At 43.8% G+C, this 14,844-nt stretch overlaps 1 protein-coding gene across 4 annotated transcripts in view; it reads right to left on the reverse strand.

The window, feature by feature from the left end:
• Positions 1–14,844, reverse strand: part of DLGAP1 (DLG associated protein 1) — an 871,245-nt gene that overhangs the window by 90,298 nt on the left and 766,103 nt on the right. The gene's annotated exons all lie outside the window — the stretch shown is intronic.

A 14,844-nucleotide genomic window follows, 5' to 3' on the forward strand; every position in this document is an offset into this window, starting at 1 on the left:
TTACTCTGACAGTGACAATTCAGTGTCCTGCCTCTAAAGGGCTTTGAAGACAGAGGAACCCATGAATCAAGAACAAGATAAGGCTGTTTGCTTTGTTTCAACTTGCTGGCTGACTTCCTTCTCAGAGCCATGCCTTGAGGATGAAATCATTTTCTACCACACAGCCCCTGCAAAGACCGTCAAACACAAGCCCTCACTGTCTGCTCCTTTATTTCCTCTGGGTCCAGGGTGTGTGTTGACTTGGTGGAATGTCTGTGACTTGCTGTAAATTGTGTATCAAGCAAAAAACTTTCTGCAGGGAGTCGGCTCTCGGGAGGGTGAGCCTTAAATGCTGCTTCTTGCTTATAGAGACTAAGCCTCAGCCTGCGGGGGCTTCTTTGACCTCCTCCACCTTCCTTCCATCCCTGACCTAAGACCAAAAGGCAGACCTGGGCCGAGGTGCACACGGTGACAGTCCCAGCTTGGCCTACCTTGGCCTACCCTCCCCGTACCTGCCCTGATTGCGCCTGGCCCACCTGTTACACAGAGAGGATGGAAGTGATCTTTATGAGTCTCCCAGGATCCCAGCCAACTGTTATGAGCTGAGTGTGTCCTCCCCCAAATTCAAACGTTGAAGCCCTCACTCTCAGGACCTCAGGATGCAACCGTATTTGGAGATAAGGTCTTTAAAGAGGTGATTAAGTTAAAATGAGGTAAAATGAGGGTGGGCTGGAATCCAATAGGACTGGGTCCTTATAAAAAGAGAGAGAGAGACACCAGGGGCGTCTCACAGAGGAAGGGTCAGGTGAGGATGCAGAGAGGATACAGCCGTCTGCAAGCCAACAAGAGAGGCTTCAGGAGAAACAGCCTGCCCACACCTTGACCTCAGACTTCCAGGCCCCAGAACTGTGAGAAAGTACGTTTCTGTATTTCTGTTGTTTAAGCCACCCAGTCTGTTGTGGTGGTTTGTTACAGCAGCCCGAGCAAATTAATGCACCAACAGAAAGTTCACAGCCTGGAGGCTGGGACTTCAGCCCAGAAAAGTTCTGAAGGTAATCATCGGAAACTCAAAAGGCAAGAAGGCTTTGAGTAGAGTTCCTCTTTCTGCATCTTTCACAAGCGCCTGCTGGCAGGTTTGGGAGGCGGTGCTGGTGGCCGAGCCTGGGGTGAGCACTGACCTGGGGTGAGGCCCAGTGGGGAGCCTGGAGGCTCCTGGCTCAGAGGGAGAGGCACCAAGGCGCTAGATTCTAGAAAGTCTGGCAAGCGTGGGGAGACTTAGTGGGTGTTTGGGGCCTGGTCTAAGAGGCACTTGGCTAACTCCCTCCCTCAGGGCTCCTGCCTTCCTCCCCCCACTACCCCGTCCTCTCTCCCTGCAAGATGCTTCATTACCAGGAGAGTCCGAAGGAGGGATTGCATCATGCAAATCCTGATAAGGTTTCGGTTTTTCTTGTGTGGGAAGGGCACTGTGATATAGGAGGGTAAGCAGCTGTCAGATGGTGGGGTGGTGAACAGAATGAAGGCCCCTAAAGATGCCCACGTCCTAATGTTCAAAATCTGTGCGTATGTTCCCTTCCATCGCAAAGGGGGATTTCAGATGTGATTAAGTTAAGGGTCTTTTTTTTTTTTTTTGGCCATGCCATGTGGCACGTGGGATCTTAGTTCCCAGCCAGGGATTGAACCCGTGCCCCCTGCAGTGGGAGCATGGAGTCTTAACCATTGGACCGCCAGGGAAGTCCCGATGGTCTTAAAATGGAAAGATTGCTCTGGATTATTTAGGTGGGCTCAACTGGGGTGGGCCAATGAAATCACAAGGATTCTTCTAAGAGGGTTAGTCAGAGAAGAAGAGGTGACTCTAGAAGCAGAGGGGGGTGTGTGTGTGAGTGAGAGAGAGGGAGAGGTTTGAAGATGCTACTCTGCTGCTGTTTTTGAGGACAGAGGAAGGGGCCACGAGCCAGGAAGTGCAGGCGTCCTCTAGCAGCTGCAAAAGGTAGGAAACGGATTCTCCCCTGGAGGCTCCACAACGGAGTGCGGCCCTTGCAGACCCATTTTAGACTTCTGATTTCCAAAACTGTAAGATGACTGGTGTTGTTTTAAGCCCTTAAGTGTGTGGTAATGTTACAGCAGCAATAGGAAATCAACACAGGTGGTAAGGATGAACGTCCTTGAACAGCTGCTATCACATTTCAACATGCAGAGATACGTGCCCAGAAATGAAGTCACAGACAAAGCTAAGGCTTCCATCAGTTAAAATGGTGGTTTTCAAAGGTGGTCCCCCAACCAGCGGTGTCAGTAGCTCCCGGAACCTGTGGGTCAAGTTCTCAGACTCCACCCAGACCCAGGATTCAGAAGCGCTGGGGGTGGAGCCCAGCAATCTCTGTTTTTAAAAGCCCTTCAGGTGATTCTGATACACGCTAAGGTTCACCTTCAAAATAAGTGACCTGGGCTGGTTCTTCAGGAATGAAGGGTACTCGTGGACCCTCGGATGTGTGTGTGTTCCTAACGAATCTACAGTTAAACTCGTTTCCTGGTGTACACTGCTTGGCTTGGAATCTGGGAATGATGGGCACAGTTACCCCTCCAAGATGGGCTCTGCAGGGAAATGTGGGAGAAGGGTGGCCTAGAATTCAGTCTCCGGGGGCTACAGGTCCCCACCCCCTTCATAGCCTGTGCTGTGCTAAAGAGACCGGGAAGAAGGCTAGATTGTGGTTACAGAGCCCCTGCGAGATCTCCTACATTTGCCCCAGCCTGGGGCGGCCTAAGGGGTGGCTGTTTCCTCTCTTCTTTTCCCAACTCCTTGCCTGCCTCAGGCAATCCCAAACTGGCTCGTTGGAAACATACTCACTTTAGAAACATGAGTGAGGTCATTCCTTCCTGCCAGAGCTTAGAGTTATGGAATCACACAATGATTTCAGTCCTAGGTCAGCCTCCTGTTAGCTGGGTGATCTTGGGAGCTTAATTTCTCCGAGTCTTGGTGTCCTTGTCTGTAAAGTGGGCATGCTGAAAGTACTCTGATAGGGTTGTTGAGAGGTTAAGTGAGGTAATACAGGTAAAGGTCCCAGTGCAGGACTTAGAACAAAGTAAGTGCTTAATACTACTGCGGTGAATTGTAATTAATTGTAGTTAATGTTATTAATTGCAATTAATAGCTATTATTTACGCCAGCCCTGATATTAATCTCCTGTTTCCAGGCTTCATGTATATAATGGATCCAATACACAAGTTCACTTATGTAAGGGATTCAGTCCCTTTTAAGTTGTGCTGACATCTCTCCTTGAGCTTCTTCAAGGCTCTGTGAAAAGGAAAATTCTTCCTCCCTATAAAATGAGGGCATTTCTCCTAGCTTCCCAGCTGATGGAGCTTCTCTACGCAGCCCCTGGGCCTCCAGTGGGGGGATGCTGGCTGGACATCAGTGGGGATATTCCCAACCTCCCTCACTGCCTGCTTTCCTCTGTCTGGTCCAGTCCCTTCTGGTAATTTTCCTTCCTGCCTCTCAGGCCCAGCCCCATCTCCCCCAGACAGCTGCCGCTACATCCCTCTGCTTCAGAAGCGGAAGCAAGGGGTGTTTTAGGACCTTTCCGGGTGAGTGACAGCATTTGAGATACAATTGATAAAACGCCAGTGCTGAGAGGAACCAGACTCTCCCCAGTCACCTCCGCCCGCCTCTCTCGTGCCGCCTAAACTGAGCCTGTCGGAGCCTGTCGGATGTTCGTCTGTGCGATCCGGTCACGTCCACCTCTTCCGTGAGACGGTGGGCTTTGGTGACCTGGGTGTGAACTGTCTCTTTGGGGCAGTGGGCCTGGGGCACTCTGCACGCGCTGGGCCACATGGCGACTGGCCGCCGTGACTGTGCCCCCGAGCTTGCATCAGGCTCCATGGGGGCCACTCAGGGTATCTCTCCCTGTTGGTGAATGAGGTCTTATTCCAGCTCACCGGGGAGGCTGCAGGGTTTTTCCTCAGCCACCCCGTGATGACCGAGGGACAACATTCCGCGAAACCAGAAGGGCTGGGCGGGCCTCTGGAATGTCAAAGGAAACAGCTTGGCGAGGCTGGCGGCTGGTTTCTGCCGTGTCACTTTCTCTGAGCAGCAGCCACTGTGTAGCCGTTCACTTAGCACCTGAATCCCACAAACGTTAAGATGTACCTTTCTTAGAAGGGAAGGGCCAGTTTATTTTTCCTTCACAGAAACAGTTCATGATAAACAGGTCACGATAAAGACTATTTACAAGAATAGGGGAAACTAACAGAGGAAGACTACCCCCCCCTTTTAATTCAAATTTTATCTTATTTGTTCTGTTTAAAGGGAGGGATTGGTCCTAATATTACCTTATGCACCTAAGGGAACCTGTTATGGACTGAATGTCTGCACCCCCTTCCCCCGAGGCTTCATATGTTGAAGGCTCAACCCTGTTGTGTTGGTATTTGGAGATGGGGAGGTATTAGGCTTAGATGAGGTCCAGAGGGTGGGACCCTGGTGATGGGATTAGTGCCCTTATAAGAAGAGAGGGTACCAGGGAGATGTCTCCCTCTCTCTGTCCCCTTCTCTCTCATCACATGGAAAGGCCATGTGAGGACAGGGTGAGAAGACAGTGTCTAGAAGCCAGGAGGGGAGCTTTCTCCAGACATCTACCCTGCTGGCATTTTGATCTTGGACTTTCCAGCCTCTGAAACCATGAGAAAACACACGTCTGTTGTTTAAGCTTTCCAGCCTGTGATATTTTGTGAGAGCAGCCTGATAAGACTAAGATAGGACCTCAAGAGCAAAATAATCTAAACTCCAAGAAATAGACCACAAAGACCCAGGTGGATTTCACTGAATGCCCCTCCCACCTGTCCTAAAAGACAAAATACATAACGGTCCCATATAGATGGTCCCCCACAGATGTTCCAAGAAGCAAAGTCTACCCACCACTCAGAGAACCTGCAAAAGGGAAGAACCAAAGTGATGAGCCCTTGAATCTGCCTGGTGCCTGCCTCATAGAGCCTATGAACCGAGCAGGACCCTACGGGGCCTTCCCGGGACAGACCCCTCCCCACATCCTCAGCTGTAGCTCCTCTCTGAAGTACCTAGAGAATGGTATCTGATGCACATTTCCTGAGTTGTTTTACAGATGCTAAAATGCCACCAAATGGAAGAAATTAACTACTTGATGACCATGAGCATGTAGCCCCCAGACCTACTGGTGCCTAAGGATTGACACTGTTAACCATCCTGTTACCTCACCATCAACCAATCAGAGAATTGTACACAAGTTGGGATGCCCCTCCCTCACCTTGCCTTTAAAATGCTTTGCTGGGGAGTTCAGGCTTTTTGAGTACTAGCTGTCCCAAACTCCTTGTATGGCACCTTACGATAAATGTTGTACTTTCCTCCACCACCACTTGGTGTCAGTAGACTGGCTTTACATCGGCCAAGTGGACCTAAGTTTGATTCAGTTACACCACTGCCTCTACTGCCTCGGGGCTCCTGGCAGCGACTTCTACCAGGCTTTGCCTCTCCCTTCATGGAAATCTTTACAGTACATGCCTAATGATTTTGTGACGGTTAAATCTTACAACGATTCAGAGGTTATGTAAAGATTTGGGCACATTGCCACCTACTAGCTTTGGTGGCCAAGACCTACATGCAGTTGTGCTGGCATTTTTGATCATCACACCCTGTTTGAGGTTGCATGTGTGTTTGGGGGGTGAGTGGGTCACAGTGGTGAGGAGAGACCATCTTCAGGTCAAGCATGTTGCCCTGGAGATGCTCGGCATCTGCACAGTTCCCCAAGGTAGCGCCACTTAAACACTGCCCCCAACAGAAAACAGTCATAGGCTGAATTAGCGATTCTTTTCAGGAGATTAGATTTGGGGCAATTTCAAGCATTCATAATAGAAAATAGTTTGCTTTAAGGCAGTTAAACTAAAAGCATACATTTTAATTCTGAGGGACAGAAAGTCAGCTAGTGCTTGCCTAGGTTTGGGGTCAGAGGGTGGAGAGTGACTAATTGGGGTGATGGAAATGTTCCAAACTTAGATTGTGGGTGATAGTTGCACAACTCTGTGAATATCCTAAAAAAAAAAAAAAAAAATCTAATTATATACTTTAAATGGGTGGATTTCATGGTATGTGAATTCAATTTTGAAAGCTGTCAAACATTTAATTCTGAAACAATGTCATGGTCTCATAAAAATAGCCCTAATATTTTATTAGTGTTAGTAATTTTTTTTGTAACCAAATTTTTCTGGTGTGTTATTACTAAAACTTTAGGTTACATATGCTCTTGAGAAGAACAGATTAAAGAAGTTATAAGGCATCAGAGCTCAGGGAAGACACTGACCACATCCCAAGCATTGGTCAATCTTCCCCTACGCTCCTCCCTCCAGTACAGACCCATGGGGTAGAAGGTGCCACTGGAGCACATGTGGTTCCTCATACCCTATCTCTACAGTCCTTCCTCTATACTCTATAGCCCTAAATGTCATCCTGTTGATTCTCCAACAGGAGGGCATATCAGAATCCTGGGGGGATGGGGGAGGGATGTGGAGGGGGATTGTTTTTGTAATTTGAAAAAGCATAGTTTGCCTTGTAATAGAATATTTTGTTAAATATTCTCTCTCTGTGTGTATAATATTCTTAAAGAATAATTACAAAATGAACATCCTGTAACCACCATCTAGGCCAAGATATAGAATGCTGTCAGCACCCCAGAAACACCCAGTTCACACCCCCGTACGTCTTTTCCCCGTTATAAAGCTCTGCCCATCGCAGAAGTAACACTTTTTCGAATCTCCTAGTCATTTACAAATAGTTTTTTTTCCTCGCAGATCTTCTAAAGCTTATCTTTTATTTCTTTACACATGGCATGTATATCTGTATTGTAACAATTCTAATAATCTAACATCTTAATCCTTAGAGGGTCTGTTCTCTTCTTGCTCATGATGCCCTGTTTCTTTGTGTGCTTGGTTATTTTTAAAGTCAATTAAAAAAAATTTTATTTATTTGTTTGTTTTTATTTTTGGCTGTGTTGGGTCTTCGTTGCTGCATGCAGGCTTTCTCTAGTTGTGGCGAGCGGGGGCTACTCTTTGTTGCGGTGCATGGGCTTCTCACTGTGGTGGCTTCTCTTGTTGCGGAGCATGGGCTCTAGGCGCGCGGGCTTCAGCAGTTGTGGCTCGCGGGCTCAGTAGTTGTGGCGCACGGGCTTAGTTGCTCCACGGCATGTGGGACCTTCCCAGACCAGGGATCGAACCCGTGTCCCCTGCATTGGCAGGCGGATTCTTAAGCACTGCGTCACCAGGGAAGCCCCGTTTGGTTATTTTTGACAGTGAACAGATCACTTTCCTTGGAGAATTATTTTGGAAAGCTATTTGTGGCCTAGGAAAATATTCCTTTTTCTGTAAAGGATTATCATTTGAACTATTCATGGATTGAGGGCGTTTGAACCGCTCAGTTGATGTGAATTTGGGCCAAGGGCATGAAAGAAGTATATATATGGTTACAACTTCTCATGAACGGATAATCCCCTGCCTTCGTACCACCACAGGAGTTTTTTGTACATGTCTATTTTGTTTCGTTTGGAGCTGGGGTTGGGAAGTGTCTCATGTGGAGATGGTTACATTCTGATTCATCCTTACCTATAGGGTATAAGCTTTTGGGTTGCATGTTGTATGGGATAGGGTTTTCCTGTTAGATTTCTCCTTGGGCAGGCTCTGGACTTTAATGTCTGTCTGCTTCTTCCTACTATAGGGGACCACCAAAACCTGAATTTATGATCAACCTGATTCAGCAAATGCCCTCAGGGCAGGAGCACCTTTACTGTTTTGGTTACCTCTTCCACTTCCTGCTTTCCTATAACTCCTTACTAACTCATTAGATCTTTGATGTTTTTAAGAATATATATGTATGCTTATATATGTGTGTGTGTGTGTGTGTGCATACGTGTGTATATATCCTGTCATATTACTAGAAGCGAAACCCTATCAGAACATAATTTTAAATTTGGAAAATGAAATATCTATTGGTTTGTATATTACAGACAGAAATTAAAACCTAACCATATCTTTTTGGCCGGAGGGTCCTGCTGTGAAGGACACTCAGTGTGATTGGGGTGGTGGAGCAGGGGGAAGACAGGGGTGAGGCAGGGAAGGGGGATGCTTTGCATATTTCCCTTAGGAGAATCTATCAGCCTTTCAGAGTGGAAGGAGGTTGTTTACGCCAGGGGTGACTGTGTATATATACCTATAGGATATCAAAAGGGGGTATGGATTTTTTAAAAGTTTAGAAACACAATCCATAACTGTATTCAACCCTGTTTTCTAAAACTTCATTGAAATTGCAATTCTACAAATTTTGCAATGAAGAGGCTGTTTTACATCTCGGGTCATTGACTCCTTAGATTATCTGTTGAAAGCTATAGACACTCTTCTCCAGAAATAATTCACATATGCACACATGTACAAAGTGTGATTTTAATTTCAGATGGTTGTAGGGACTCTCTGAAGTTCATTCATTGACCCAGATTAAGAACTTCATCTTGCAGCTGGCTATCTGTTAACAACTTTCGTATATTCAATCCAACTCTTTTTTGCTTAATGGAACCCCCTTACATTTGATTCTAACATTCAAAAATAAAGAAATTGGCAATATCCAATTTGTAACCCCACATTCCCCTCCCTCATAGGTATGTTTACATAGTCGTCAATTCCATGAATCCAATCTCCTCCATCTCATGGATTGCCTTGGTCTTGACAGGCCTTCCCTAATAATTACAGGATTCTCTGTCTCCAGTCAAAACCTACACTATCCTCTGAGTTATCTCTTGAAGAGGCAAACTTGATCACTGTATTCCCTGCCTGAAAGGTCTTCAGAGGTTCTTCCCTTCCTAAAGGATGATGCCCAAACCCCTTGTTGGGATTCTTATAACTTAACCCTTTCTCTTCTGCTTCTTCCTATTCTCTCCCTATACAGCATTGGCGCCTTTTTTCAAATATAATATAATTGACATATTTCCTGCTCTTTGATTTGACACACACTGTTCCTTCTGCCTGTAATTTCCACCCTCCCTTTCTTTACCTGGCAAACTCCTACTCATCTTTCACGTGTCCTGTCTGCTATCACCTCTCCTGTGAAAACTTCCTGAATTACCCACACTATCCCTGTGACCTCTTAGCCCTTAGAAGATGCCTCACACACCTCTCATCTCTGCACTGTGATTATGGATTTCTGTCTTCCCAAAACGTCAGACCCCCTGTCTTGACCATCTCTAACCCTGTACCTCCATAGTACTTGGTTCAGTAGAATTTTTTTAAAAATTATAGTTTTACACATCTTAAACCAGTTCATATGTCTTTCTAAGGAAACTGATCCTTCTCTAAGAACAAAACTAGAGTATCAGACAAAGGACCTCAGAATGAGCCTGATTACCTAATGGGCAGCTGGGGTACCCTGTCCTTATTATTATTGTTTTGTAATTTTGCGTGTATATGTTTACGGATATTTGTAGGGATAGTTAAAAAGCAAGAAAGAGGCAAAGGCTAATCAAGGAATTTCACTTCCTCATTTTAAGTGCCACGCTCTGGTAAAATAAAATGAATGAACTGCAGATTCTAGAAAGGTCTCTGTCTAAGTCTTTCCTCTTGTTTGCCTGTAGAAATATGCTCAGCTTATTGGGTAGAGGTAGCCACACTTTGCTTCCGGGGCCACTTTCCTGTATTTGTGATTTTGATGACGCTTTTAAAAATGTTTTCTAGTTCTTTCAAAAATATATTAATATAATAGAGTTTTGGTAAGGACCAATTCCAAATATGGTAGGTAGAAAGACTACCACGTGACCCTTCCATCATGCTAGCCCTTTAATATTTTCTATTCATAAATCAACTGGTATTTCACTATCATTTCTAGGTTTTTGTTTGTTTTTCTTCTGGGCAGCTTTTTTGTTTTCTTTCATCTCCTGATCTCATACTTTCATATTCTTCTTTCAGTTACATTAATGTGTATTTCACTGCTTTGAATGTCATCTTGTTAATGGAATAATTTTATACTTTATAAAGATCACAATGACTCGTCTGTTAATCTTACATTTTTAAGAGTAGGAACATTTAAAGAATAATATTAAGCCCCCGAGGTGTTGTATATTTGCTGTTTTTAGCAGGAACATTTGATTCCGTCAGTCCTTGATACCATCAGTCTCTGAGTCCTATTTTTATCTGGAGAACAGCTCTAAATGAGCCTGTTTGTAGCATAAAGTTCACCAAGGTCCTAAAGTTGTCACATCCATTTATGGTATCAAAGTGGATATTAGATGGGCCTCGATGGTTGTATAATAAGTCTCATTTTGTTTAATCTATTTTATCTGACCATCTTCCATGATAAGGCCACGAGAACTCAAAAAAACTAACCTTCGGTTTCCTGATAGAGCTTTCTACACCCATTGGTTTCAAATAGAAAAGTCCCCCCACGGCCTAAGTGCTCTCGGCTGCGGCCAGAGGATCCCGTACAAAAGCAAGGAAGAACATGAATGTGCTGCTTTGTGAAGACAGCACAAGGTCATGGGCTGTTACAGGACTAGAATTTTGTATAGAATTTTGTAAAGCGGCCCCTTTGCTTAAAATCTGCCCACAGATGTGATGCCTGTAGAGCCAGCTTGGCATATGGTATCTACCATAGAGACCCAGGCAGGAAGCCTCTTAAATCTCAGACGCACATAATGATAAAACATCAGTTTGATGAATAAAAGAAATACAATATATCATTTGACTGACTCCCACTATTGCTATTCATAGACTTGCTTGTTTTTTTTTTACTTATTTATTTTATTTATTTTTGGCTGCATCAGGTCTTAGTTGTGGCACGCGGGATCTTTGTTGCGGTATGCGGGATCTTTTGCTGTGGCGCTCGGACTTCTCTCTAGCAGTGGCGTGCGCATTTTTCCTCTCTCTAGTTGTGGTTCATGGGTTCCAGAGCGCGTGGGCTCTGTAGTGGGCGGCACGTGGGCTCTTGTTGAGGTGCGCGAGCTCAGTAGTTGTGGCTCGTGGGCTTAGTTGCCCCGCGGCATGCGGGATCTTAGTTCCCCGACCAGGGATCGAACCTGTGTCCCCTGCATTGTAAGGCGGATTCTTTACCACTGGACCACCAGGGAGGTCCCCTAGACTTGTCTTTTAAGTTGATTAGACTAATGAGATAGGTTCACGATGATTTTTTTTTTTTTGGTATCTCTCACAGCTCTTATGATAGTGTCTTTCAGACAATAGATGCTTAATAAGTATTTGCTGGGAAGAAAAAAAAGGTATAGAGCAAGAGAAACAGGGTAACTTGGCATGAAGGCCTGCTCTGGGCTAAGAGCCAGGCCGCCTTGTTTGCAAAGCCACGGGCTCTTACTCCAAACCTCACACTGAAATCCTTGATTTCTGGGCCAAGCAATGCAGTATGGCCCACTCCCAGGATCAAAACCAGAATTCTTTGTAATGTGTGGTAATAGAATGTGATCTTCAAAAGCACTTCAAAGCATCCAGGAAAGTCAGGACGTGCCATGGCAGGAAACAGAGCAGTGAGCCCTTGGACTTGGGGCTGAAATGAATCCTCGCTTGAACAAGTAATGGAAACTGACAAAGTTCCCACACAGAGAACCCAGCACGTGGAGAGGTGAGTTAGTCAGCCCCTAGTCGTGGTCCCTGTACTACATTCTCCACTGAGGACACAGCAGTGATGGAAACCGAACATATGTCCACACCTGTGTTCTTCCTATACCGCGTGTGTAAATTAAAGACCTTTCCTAGCTGGAGAATTGTTCTCACCTCCTTTATTCCTAGTAGGGCTAATGTTATTTTTACTATAGCCATCATCGTTTATCGAGTGCATACGATGTGACATACATGGTTCCACGAACTTATCATGGATTATACAACTTAATCATTAACTATTATTGTCATTCCAATTTTTAGTGAGGCAAGAGAGGTCCAGAGAAGTTAGTTAACTTGCCCACAGTCACACAGCTAATAAGCAGGAAAGCCAGGATTCAAACCTAGGCAGTCAGACTCTAGAACTGAACTCTGAAAAACTATGCTATAGGGAAACATATCCTTCATGAAGGCAGCGAACAAGATTGCACGGATGTTCCGAAAAAGTAAGACAATGTATTTATAGATAATACTACTCTGAGTATATATACATATATATTTTTACTAATTATAAATAACAAATGTATTAATAAATAATGATTAATGTATATTACCAAGTATTCTAGGGGCAGTTATTCCATAAAAATAAGACAATACATATATATATATGTATATACACATACACTGTCCTCTGTGGTATCAACAGTAGACTGATTTTCTATACATAGCAATATATTCATGATAACAAATATTTATATTTCACTCTAGATTCAGAAGTACTTTCAGTCCCTCACCCCACTTAACCCCACAGCAATCCCATAAGGGTACAGAACAGGTAGTACAATGATTATGTCCTGTGAGGCACCAGGCCTCAGCTTATGAGCCTTTCAAGAGGATATAAAATATTTGAGTCTTGAAAAAAGTTACTGGCACTAAACCATGGATTAAAAAATTGCAAAATCAAAACTAATAAAAATTTAATTGAATGTTATAAACTAACATTATGTTAGCATCACTAATTGTTAAACTTACCATTCACAAAATTCCATTACATTTGAAAATACTTTCATACGTACTAAATATGTATGATTACCAAGGAATCATAGCTAATCATAAACTGAATGAGTTTTACATACTTAATCGTAGATTAAAAAATGATAAAAATTCTTTAAAAGATTTTTAAAGAAGACAAATTTATCTAAAGGGGATGTTGGGAGATCCCTGGTGGCCTAGTGGTTAGGATTCTAGGCTTTCACTGCCGTGGCCTGCGTTCAGTCCACACCGGGGAACTGAGATCTCGCAAGCTGTGCAGCTTGGCCAAAAAAACCAACCAACCAACCGACCAACCAAACAAACAAAAACAACAAAAAAGACCCAACAACAAACCACAAAACAACAACCGAAAACAGGGGCTGTGGATCATTGTGGTATATTTTAAATGATATAGGGTGAATTTTCTAAAGGAGCCTGTGAGGCTCCATGCAGGTCGAGGACAAGATTGGCCTAAGGCAAAAGCCAAGTGCACGGGGAAACTCACAGCTTCACCTCCAGGGTACAGGGCTGCTTGCTCAGTGTCCTCTGAGAGCTGTTTCCACTAGCACCTAGACCCCCGTCCTCAGTGGGATCACGGAGACCAGAGCTCCTCACTGTAGACACACATTCTGGAGGATGTTCACTTATATGTGTCCCATTCTAAGGATCCCAGCCGCTCCCTCCTGCCATCTGGCGAGATCGTGCCTGGGAGCGGCCGCATCTGATTCCTGGAGGTGTCGGCCGGGATCTGTCTGCACTGGGGTTCAGGACACCTGCAGATACACCGCTTCCGCTTTGCCTTCTGTATGCCTTTCGCTGGGGCATCTTTCTGATCCCCAGGCAGAGTTCCTAGACTGACTTCTATGTTCATGTAACTCCTTTAATCTACTCCTACTCCATTTTTATTATATGAAATTGTAATGATCTGTTTCCATAGAGGCCACCTTTTCTAGATAGGAGAACTACGTCTGGTTCATCTGTCTTTCCTCATGGCCTCGTATGAGACATGGCATAATGCAGGCATTTAATAACTTTATTAATTTTATCTTAATAGGTTAAGAACAATAAAGTAATAAAATATGTTTGGAAATAAAGTCTTTCTGTGCCAGCTGCCATAGGCCTCAAGCAGGCTGAATTCTTTCCCTCAATGTGCCTTATAATATTCTACAAGTGCTGGGATATTGAAAAGGCTAGTATGTTCTGAATCATTCTAGGGTGATATTTTTTAAAGTGTTCTATTTTTAATTTGAGGAACATTTACTGGAGTAATGTTATTCCAAAGCAATATTAAAACAAAACAAAAATGCTCCAAACTTAAACCACATTAACAACCAGATGAAGAAAGGAAAACAGTGGAGTAAAGGATATTTGGAGACATGCAGATCATTTTTCCTAAGTACCATGTGATTTTGATTGTATCTAACTTTGGTTAGATTGCCATTAGGTTGCGTGCAATAAAATTATATTCAATTTAGTAAAAAAAACAAATTCATAATTACTTAGGCACACGATCATTACTCTTAAAAACTTATGAAATAACATCAAGCAAAAGTAGGAGCACTGATTTTGAGAATTCAGTTTTTGAGCCAATGCAATAAAAATAAAGACAGTAACAAAACAATATATATAAACATCTAAAATATATTGAATACCTATGTGCCAAACACTACTAGGTACTTCAACAGGATCTCATTTTATTTAGGCCTCTTAATCATCTGGATTGCTCAGTAATTTTAAGCCCATTTTATAGATGAGGAAAGTGTGATTCAGAGAGAGTAACTTGCTTCAGATTACAGCACAGCCAAGGAGTTATGGGGACAAAGTTTGAACCTAGGAATGTCCTTTATACTGCTTAATACTTTCCTCCAATAGAGTGTGTTCCAAACTCAGTGGTAGGAGTTTACACTTGAGGAGGCCGTCTATAAAATCAACCATGGTATACAGAAGGCTTAAAAGGAAATTAAACTTGCCTCTGTATCTCCTAACAGGCATGTGTTCAAGAAACACTGTACTCAAGAGAGCTGTAACCATTAGCTTTCTGTTTCCACCTAAGCATACATGTTGGTTAAAACTAGGAAACACCTGAAAATCCATACATATCTCCAAAACATTTCAGATCCATAAAGCTTTTGGGACTGGTATCTGATTTTGCATTTCACTGACGTATTATTGTAAAAATGCTTTGGCTTTTTCCTCAGTGAAACCAAACTAAAGTCATAATGTGTATTCTTCCAACTT

This window comes from Eubalaena glacialis, chromosome 15, assembly GCF_028564815.1.
Source record: "Eubalaena glacialis isolate mEubGla1 chromosome 15, mEubGla1.1.hap2.+ XY, whole genome shotgun sequence".
Lineage (NCBI taxonomy): Eukaryota > Metazoa > Chordata > Mammalia > Artiodactyla > Balaenidae > Eubalaena > Eubalaena glacialis.